The 10,734-nt window shown below is 33.9% G+C and overlaps 1 non-coding gene across 1 annotated transcript; it reads left to right on the top strand.

Moving 5' to 3' along the window:
* The first annotated feature begins 8,296 nt into the window (after positions 1-8,296).
* LOC139903398 (small nucleolar RNA R71) lies at positions 8,297-8,403 on the top strand. Its single transcript, XR_011778219.1, has one exon. It is a non-coding gene; the product is annotated as a small nucleolar RNA R71 (small nucleolar RNA).
* The last annotated feature ends 2,331 nt before the right edge of the window (positions 8,404-10,734 follow it).

The raw sequence follows: 10,734 nt of genomic DNA, 5'->3' as shown, positions 1-10,734 counted from the left end.
TAAATTTTTAAGATATCATTTAAATAGTAAATCACGAAAACAAAATAAAAATTAAAAAAAAAAAAAATTCTTTCTACTAAATTGAGGTGAAACGCCTTGAGTTTAACTTGTTTCTTTGAAAATGAAAATGTTAGGTTTCACAACTGAATTTTCATTCTTCAAAATTGTACAGAGTATTTGTTAAATTCTAAAAGTCTATAGTAGATTGTAAAAAAATATACTCTTTTATCAATAACCGTAAAAATATATAACTTGTAAATCTTTGTTGCGGATAATGATAGGTTTGACGACCGACATTAATCTCTACCTAGACGATAGGAAACAAAGTTTCAAGTTTGAAAATTAGTTGATTAAAGGGTATATAACAAAAATAGAGTGAATTTTTATTTGTTTAATTTTTATTTTTCATGTACTTGTTTTTATTTTACTTATTTTCGATAAAACTATAAAAAAATTTTAAACTTTTAATTAATTGAATTTTATAAATTGAAATTAAAAATTTATAAATGGATTAAGATCAGGTGTAAAAACCGAATTTCCGTTATAAATATGAATTTTTAAAAAAATATTTTAAAATTCAATTGATTTTAAGTTAAAAAAAAAAAAAAAAAAAAGAGTGTATTTTATGTTTTTATTTTTATTTTTCATGAACTTGATTTTAAAATTAAAAATGTTAATCTTTTTAACACAAAAATAGAGTGTTTTTATTTTATTTTTAATTTGTTTTTGAAAAACTATAAAAATTTTAACTATTAATTAATTAAATTTTATAAATTTATTTTTAAGATTTATAAACGGATAAAAGAACAGGTGTAAAAACCGAATTTCCATTACAAATATAAATCTATAAAAAGATATTTTTAAAACTTAATTAATTATAAGTTATTAAAAAAAAAAAAAAAAAAAAAAAAAAGCTTGTTTGTTGAAGTTAAAATCTTTGCTAACATTTACACATCCTATTGGGATGATTTCCTTGTTTTTAAAATGTTATGCAGGGACCAATTAGAATGAGGCCAGTTAACCAACAAGAAGAAGTTACGCCCGATATGGAACAACGAATGTTGCTACTGCACCCGATTCTACATTTCCCTATCGAAATGAGCCAAAGGGTACAAAAGGTAAAGGATTTGCTTAATCTGGCAACTCGAACAATCAATCAAGTTTGCATTGTTGATTGGGCACCTTTAGGTCACCCAGTTAACTTAGATACACAGATTAGGGATATTTTAACCCAAAGTTATACGGATGAATTTGGGGTAGTTAGGAGTTTTAATGACTGGGAGAGATTGTTTAGCTTGACTGCTCCTGTATATAGGGAATTTTGTTTAGAATTTTACTCTACTGTAAGGATGATTCCCCGCCCAGCAAGTGTCCAAGATAATAGTTTTCTACAATTCCGACTGGGTGGGATTGATAGACGGATGTCCCTAGGCGACTTAAGTATAGCATTAGGGATTTATGAGGGTCATGAAAGGATTGCTCCAGGTTTTTGGAATTTTATATTTAATGGAGCTAGATATTCAGGAGATTATGAGCATGGCAGGGTCTGGCAATCTTTTTCCGGTAGGAATACATATTCAGCCGGCCGAGAATCCTATCTTAAGATCCGAGATATTCGCTATCGTTTAATTCATAAATTTATAGCGAACACTATTAACCAAAGGGCATTCCTTTCTACAGATAGGATTAATTATGTCGACCTTTGGTATTTGGATCATATTAGAGATAGGTATTCTACTATTAGTATACCCTATGGAGTGGCCCACTTTTTGGCCAATGTAGGTAAAGGTGCTCGGGGAGCAAGTGACATGTCGGGGGGTCACTACATCACGTGTTTGGCTTCATGGTTCGGTATCGACCCGAACGGCTTCGAACCTCCAATCCAATCGACAAATCAAGATATTCACATCTTAGGATTGGAGGTGTATAGGACAGCGAAGGCTATACGTACGACTGGTGGGGTAATTAGTTTAAGGGAACAGGATGTTGCACCTCAAGAACCGATGCAGGAGGATGACGAACCCGAGAGGGAAGCCAGGAGGAGACGACGAGACACAGATCAGGCGAGTTCGTCTCAGGCAGGTACTTCTGATTACGATTTACTCCAAAGTTCATTTAATGCGTTGAGTTTAGATGTAAGAAACTCTTATCAAAACTGGGGAACGAGATCAGAAGATCAGTACACTGCTTTATCTCGGCAATTAGGGGACATTAGGCATACCCAGCTAGATCAATATAATATGCTGTCCAACATCCGATATGATCAGAGGGGAATGGGAAATCAATTAGAGTGGGCGCACCAACAGGCATATCTATACGCGTCTAACCCGCAACCTTACGCACCCTCAGCCTTTCCATCATATCCCCCATGGCAATCACCCGATGACCCTCTACCTCCACCCTATGACCATAACGCCGCAATAGCCGCGAGTCAGGATGCATATAGGCGTTTCTACGAGGAACAACGCCTAAACGAGCAACGGCAGCGACAGCAACAGGAGGAGGGCGAACGAGGAGGACCATTTTGGAGCCCATTTGACTAGTTCTATTGTTTTTATTTTTTTTTATATTTTTTTTTAGTTTGTAATAACATAATTGAATGGTGTGTATTGATATTCTTTATACTTCTAATGTTTTATTGTATATTAGTAAGAAATAAGTGTGGGGTAATATTGTTTTGTATGATTGAAGTACAACCCCATATTTTGTGTGTTTTTAACATGGTTTTGACAGGTACAGACAAAAATGCAATTAGACGAAACGAAACATCGATACAAACGTTGGATAAAATCATAGGTAAAACAATTTGAAAATCCAAATCGGTTAACAAAGGAAGTTCCAAAAACTTCACACTAATTGTCCTCTCAAATTTATACATTATTATCTGATTTTATGTAATGAGGGCATTACATAATCTTAAGTGTGGGGTGGGAATATATAAATTCTCGAGAACTTATAAGTTATTGGTTTTTATGAAAATTTGAAAATTTTTAAACAAATGTATCTAATCAATTCTTAAGGTAACTACGAGCAATTAAAGATCAGGTGTAAAAACCGAAATTGTTGTCTCCATACATTAAAAATACATAAGTTTATTTGTTTAAAACTTATAAAAGAAAACCATTTATAACAAGAATTTATAAATCCTTATATTGAGAACCATTTATCACATGTTTCTTTGAAGTTTATTGCAGATATCATTGCTAAGGAACGTATAAACCTGAATATTCCATTATCACGAGTAATAAAGGATGAATCAAGTCCATCCCGTAAGGAAGTAAAGTCTTCCGAATTGACACACTTGCTAACTTATGTTAGAAGATGTAGTCCAGAACAGCTGTAGGTTGACGAAAAATCTTGTAAAGTCATCCCTAAAATCGGCTGGAAATCCACCTAACCTCAGCATCAAACAGGGTTTTTGGTGGTCAGACTTATCCTAACCATGAGAAGGATATGTCCCGTACAATGGGGGGGCACAATGCAAATTAGCTTTTAAGACTAATGAATCTAATCCCCAGATGGATGATCTCCGTAAAGATCAACTGCATCTATGTTTGACCGCGGTCAACATACATATGCCATAACAAATTGAGGTGTACAAACTCATGGTTCACCGATGATATTTGGACACGATATAATTTTGTTCTAAAACTTATGCTATTTTATGAATTATATTTGTGTAAAACTATTTTTGGACATTTGGCTTCAAGTTCCATGATACTACAATCATGGGGGCGAATAGCTTGCTAATCGCCGACTGAGACTTCGGTTTTCAGTTACCCTCAACCGGAATTTGAGGTTAAAACCGGAAAACGTGTCTAGTGTAAAAACTAGCATGACATTTTATAAAATCATAAAACGTTTTCACAAGGTCCAATTTTCCCTAAGGATCCAAATTTTTAAACCCTAATCACGAGTTTCATGTTTGTTTCTGTTGTCAGAATTTCATTTCGTGTGGTGTGCGTGTGATCCAATAAATACTGTGTTGTGTAATATATTTCATATAGCGTGTGTTTCATTTCGTGTAGTGTGTGTTGTGTGATCTAAATGTTCGATAAGAAAGATATATAATGTTCTAACTCTGTTAAAAGATGTAATTGCTTGAGGACAAGCAACGTTCTAGTGTGGGGTATTTTGATATTGCTCTAAACATACATATTATTCGACGCAATATCACTCATATTTCATAGGCTTTTATCAATTGCGAAGACATTCTACGTATAATATTCAAGAAAAACGACAAAAGTGGACAAGAGTTGCTATTTGAAGATTCGACGATAAAACGATAGTTTTTACCAAATTTTATATCAAGAAAACGTTTATCCGAATTCAAGAACGAAGAAGTCTGAAGAAAAAGGTTACACACGTCGTCCAAAATGGTATACATCAACACGAGATCAACAAAGAACAACTGAAGAAAAAAATAATAAGAAATCTGATAATTACTCTTACACGAATCGTGTAATGTTACACGAATCGTGTAATATAACTGGTCATACACGATTCGTGTATACATACACGATTCGTGTAATGTTAGGACAAAGCACTATTACGGATTCCAGAAGGTCGGCTGCTTTATGAGTTTTAAAACTATTCTTTTTCTCCAATTGAAGACAGCAGGATTTCAACAAAGCTCTTTGACCAACTTTCATGTTCATAAATATGGATACGTTCAGAGTTGAAGAAGATATTATCTAGTACAAAAATTACTATACACACATATATTATCTTTCTGTAATTTATTAGTTCAAGGTTAACAATAGTGGTAATATTAAGGGGGTATTGTTCGTGATTAAGGGTATTATTGTACGCGTGAAAGGGGTGTTATTATTGTAATTTTTCTACTGTTTGAAGTTAATGCAAGTGAAGATATTTTAGTAAGTTTACTCTATTAAAATTAGCGTTGTTATTATGTTTGCATATCTATATTTTTATGTCTACCTTAGTGTAATGGATAGCTAAATTTCCCTAGTGTTTGCTTAAATGTAGAGCCCCTAGTGAAATGGATTGTTACCATTAGTAAAGTTAAAATGTAACTTTAGTATTTTTAATATTGAGCCTAGTTAAAAGAACCATTTTTATGTAATTAGGTATTTAACCCTTGCCACTTAATTTAGTAAATTTAAATAACGAAAGTTGTTTTTATTTACCTAAATTAAGCTTCAACATTAAAAATGATCTAGACGAATTTATGGATAAGTTATTGACACCAATTTGGAAATAAACTTCGGTGGTTTGGGTGATATCAATAAGTTATATGAAGGTGAAATTATAAAAAGGGAAACCGTTATAATTTGGGTATTGACGAGGGTCAAAACTAGGCTAGGTCTCAATTTAAATACTTAGGGAATAGTAGCTTTCTAAAAAAGAATCCAATGAAAAATTAGATTTTATTTAGCTAAGTTGTAACTTTATATTTATTCGAGAGAAAAATGTAAAGTTTGATACTAGAACATTTTAATAGGGCGTAAAAACTTGAAACAATCCATGGACCTAGGGGTGACACAATTAAGTAAACACTCCCATTTACCTCATTTATACTTCTTATAAAAGTTTTATCATTATTATTTTCGAATTACAAGTTTAAAATATATAAAAATACATAAAAACAATTAATTTTCGAAACAGTAAATTGTCATATAATTTAAGCCGTACACGAATCGTGTAGCCTCACACGAATCGTGTAGGCCTTAACGCGGCTACAGTACCAGCTAGGGTAAAAATTAGGGTTTTGATTAATTAATTATATATAATTAGGTTATTTAGTTATTTTAGTTATTTTAATTAATAGAATTAGTTTTAATTAAGTATAAAATACAAAAATACATGTTTTAATCCTAAAATTAGTATTAATCATTATAGGTTTATAAATTGTAATTAGTTTATAATTAGTAAATTAATTAATTTCCTTTTAATTTATATAAGTTTTATTAAAAATGCATTTTAGTTAAATTAAATAAGTTTATATAATTATTGCTTAAAACAAAAATCTAAATATATAGTTTTATTAAAAATTACTATTTTACTATTTACCATTTTGTAATATAATTATCGCATAAAAAAAAAATTAGCATAATTTCATTTAGTTCCCTTTTAAGTTCATTATTGTAATCTTGTAATTTTATTTAATAAATTAGTTAAGTTATTATCTTTTACTGTTATGTTACAATTGCCTAATCCAAAACCCTCTTTAATTAAGTTTGACATCAAAGACTATTAAAAAAACCATTAAACGCTCCATCTCCCTGTGGAACGAATCGGATTTACCAACAAACTAAACTACACGGATAGGACTAGTTGCCTATATATATGTGTGAAATCAACCTAAAATCTATAAAATACCACATATACAATAAATCAATTCGTGTAACAAAACAACTCAAATCCGTTCATAAATAAAGGTCTCGATCGCACACATCAAGCATATTCCAAGTGACTTGGAAGTGGCTTCAGTTCCAAAACGGGAGGTTCTTCAATCGACGTTTTACATCGGTACTCATTTTTTAAATCCAACTTTCTGTATTCTTCATCATTTGGCTCATGACCGTTAGCCATCAAAGCGGTCAACATCTCCACTTCTTCCACCATGTTCTCTTCATCACCTTCTGCAAAAATGCATTCTCCTGAACCTTTTAATTCTGGAAATTCCTGCAACAACTCTGAATATGTGTCTACGATTTGCAAATAATAACATTGATCATCAGTAGACTCGGGGTATTGCAGGGCATGGTCAATGGAAAAGGTGACCTTAATATCCTCAATGCTAAGGGTCAATTTCTGCCCATGAACATCTATCATAGCTCTAGCGGTATTGAGGAAAGGTCGACCCAATATAAGAGGCACACGTGTGTCCTCCTCCATGTCCAAAATTACAAAATCGGCAGGAAATACTAGGGTACCCAATTTTACTAACATATTCTCTAAAATTCCACGAGGAAATTTAACAGAGTGGTCCACTAGTTGAATTGCCATTCGGGTTGGTTTTAGTACCCCGGGGTCTAGCTTAACATATAATGAATAAGGCATCAAATTAATGCTAGCCCCTAAATCCTCTAATGCTTTAATGCATTCCAAATCTCCTAGGAGAGATGGTATGGTAAAACTTCCAGGATCTGCTAACTTCTTTGGTATTTTGTTCATCAAAATTGCTGAACAATTAGTATTCATGGTGACGGATGAAAGTTCCTCCATTTTCTTCCGATTAGTAAGTAAGTCTTTTAAGAACTTAGCATACTTGGGCATACCTGAGATTACATCAATGAAAGGCATATTTATGGTAATTTGTTTAAACATATCTAGGAATTTTGACCTTTCGGCCTCTAGCCTTTCTTGTTGTTGCTTTCTTGGGTATGGGAGCGGTGGTTGATATGGTTTCACTACGGGTTTCTCTCGTTCTTCCTTTTTAACCACTTGTCCCGGCTCCTTAACCGGTTCATCATTTCTGTTCAACAGAACACTGAAATCAGAATTTTGGGGCATTCTTGGAGCATCGTATGCTAAACCACTCCGTGTGGTAATAACATTGGCGTGCTCATTTCGGGGGTTCTTATTGGTATTGCCCGGTAAACTTCCTGGTTTTCTCTCACTAAGTAAACTAGCTAAACCACTCATTTGCTTCTCCAAGTTTTGAATTGAGGCTTGTTGGTTTCTAAACTGGTGTTCATTTTTCTCGTTCGTTTGATTTATGTTTGTAACAAGCTGGGTTTGTGATGCAATCAACTTTTCCAACATACTCTCCAAATTTGACTTTTTTTCTTCCTGTTGGGGTTTTTGATAAAAACCCGGAGTTTGTTGTTGGTACCCACTACTTGACCCTTGTTGGTAATTGGAATTTTGACCTTGAGGGTTGTAGGGGTTGTTGAAGTTTCGGTTAAACTGGGCTCTTCCTTGAAATTGATTATTATTTCTTTGGCTTATGAAAGCCACTTCTTCTTTTTGAGCCATTGTTAGACCGGCATCACAATCTTTCCCTAAATGGAGTCCACCACAGTATTCACAACCTACTTTCATACTATGAATTTCCTTGGTGATTTTGTCCATGTTTCGAGCAACACCGTCTATTTTCACACTTAAGGAACTAAGGTCATCATAAGCACCGGCGCTTTGGACTTGAGCATTACGAGTAATTGGTCGTTCTTGATGCCACTCATGAGAATAATCAGCTAGCTTCTCAATTATCTCATAAGCCTCTTGCTCGGTTTTGTCCATGAGTGAACCTCCGGACGCTTGATCAATGGAAATTCGGGTTGCAACATCACAACCCTTGTAAAAGATTTGGACTTTTTGGAAGGTATCCAAACCATGGTTCGGACATCCTCTTAGCTTTTTGGAAAATCGATTCCATGCTTCATACAAGGTTTCCATCGGCTTTTGACAGAATTGGGTAATTTCGTGTTGGAGTCTCGCGGACTTAGAAGCTAGAAAATATTTCTTAAGAAATTTTTCCAACATACCATCCCAAGTTTCTATCGTAGCCTCGGCCAAAGAATCTAACCAACTTCGTGCTTCCCCGTGGTGTGTCCATGGGAAAAGTCTTAAAAATATGGCCTGGTCAGTGTCTGGTTTAAGTTTGAAAAGAAGACATATCTCTTGAAAGAGACGAATATGTTCGTTTGCATCTTCATTCGGACCACCACCAAATTGACACCTGTTATTAATCATTTGGAGAACAGATCCTTTTATTTCAAAATTTACCTCACCAGTGGGCGGAGTAATGGCATTACCTTGTCCGGTTCGGGTTGCTTTCATCTTTACTGCCATTGATTGTCTTGGTATCAACGGTCTTTCTCCTTCCATTTCAAATTTTGGAGGAGGAACGGGATCACCAAATTCAGAATATCTCGGCTTGGTTGTACTTGATTCTGTATCAAAAGTTTCCTGTTTTGATGAAGATTCAAAATGTTCAAGTACTTTTTTCGGGATCCTACCAAGCTTTCTATCAGGTTTCGTAAGCGGTGTAAGTAATGGAGAATCTGAATTTCGGGTATGTGGCATATGCAACCTAAAATCTGTCAATCACACAACTAACAAAACTATTAAATGCATCGATTCTATAAGTCTAAAATTCAAAAACTATTAATAATTTAAAATAATTAAGAAACTACTTAATCACAAAATAGTCAATAATTCTATTTTGACACAAAACTGTCCCCGGCAGCGGCGCCAAAAACTTTATGTGCGAAATCAGGTATATAAATTATTATATGTAAAAATACCAGTTAAAAAGACTGTTACACACTAACGGGCAGTGTACCCGGTCGTGTAGTAGTATAAATAATGGTTTAGTTCCGTGTATCGTTCCAAGGACAGTTATATTAGCCAAACTAGAATTAGAAACTATATTATGATTAACTAAGTAAGTGAAACTTAAAAGTACAAGATATTATGTTTTTGTGGCTATTTAACGATTTAGCCAAATCAGAGAAGGTTAAAAAGTAAAAACAATATTTTTGGTCTTTTAAGTTTATAATGAAAACAAGTGCAAAGAAAACAAGTAAGATAGTTTGATTTGAATCAAAGAAATGAAATGTTCATCTAGATATTTTACCCTCGGTATTGGATGTAAGTTTTGCTATTAAGTCCTGATTGAATGATTATGTGTGTAAGTTATCTAATAGGTTTGCTAAGAGTTCTCTTAAATAAACACCCAAACACAATTACAAGATCAAGGGTTCCCTTTTCTCTATATTTCTCGTGTTTTTAATCAAATAACTATGATATATGCTAATCACCTAAATCGACCCGCCAAGAGTTCTCTTTAGTGAGTACTCAAAATAGAAGTACTAAGTGAGGGTTCCCTATTACCTAGACCTTTTCGTTTGTGACTAGTTGATTAGCAAGATCAAAGACTTAAATAACAATTGTCTTTGCGTTCGCTCTACACAATTCATTCCTATATCGTTTAATCGTATTGATCTAATTTACCCCCTTGATCCGGTTTAGTAAACAATCAATCTAAGACAAGTTGATTGTAAATCAATATGATACATCAACAAGAGTTCTCTTTATCAACAACATATCAATTAACTAGATACAAATGATTAAACATCAATAAGCATGGTTCTTTAATTCAAGCTTCAATCTTTCACACATAGTACATACAATCAATAGGATTACATCCAATACCTCGGTTATTAATCTAGACAAACACTATAGAAACTAGCCAACAATCATGGTAACAGACAACATACAAATCAGATTATCAATGGAAATCATTGCTTTAGAACAAGAAATAACCTACAAGAACAATGAGTTCTTGGATGAAGAAGGTTTTGATCTTTGATGCCTTGATGTTGAGCCTCTTCCAAGAGCTTGGAGTTCTCCAATATTTCTCCCAAAATTCGTCTCTGTATTCTCTGGTTCGTACTCTCCAAAACTGGTCTTCAATCTTGAGTTATAAAGTGGAGAAAGTAGGTCAGAAAGTCAAAAGTTTGCCGAAACCTACTTCTGGACGGCGTCCTAAATGCTGGACGGCGTCCTGATGTAAATGGTTGGACGGCGTCCCATATATCCGGACGGTGTCCCAGTTTAAAAGGCTGGACGGCGTCCCAAAGCTTAGGACGGCGTCCCAGCTTAAAAATCTGGACGGTGTCCCATTAATTCGGACGGCGTCCCAGTGTACTGAAAGTTACTGTCTCTTTTTTTCTTTGTGATTTCCTTTCATTTGGACGAAGCCTAACACATTTGGAGCTTTGTTTTACCATTTTAGAGCACTAATTAGACTTTAACTTGTAT

Source organism: Rutidosis leptorrhynchoides, chromosome 3, assembly GCF_046630445.1.
Source record: "Rutidosis leptorrhynchoides isolate AG116_Rl617_1_P2 chromosome 3, CSIRO_AGI_Rlap_v1, whole genome shotgun sequence".
In the NCBI taxonomy this organism is placed as follows: Eukaryota; Viridiplantae; Streptophyta; class Magnoliopsida; order Asterales; family Asteraceae; genus Rutidosis; species Rutidosis leptorrhynchoides.
Note: the sequence above shows the minus strand (reverse complement) of the source record. Positions and strands in the feature narration are given on the sequence as shown.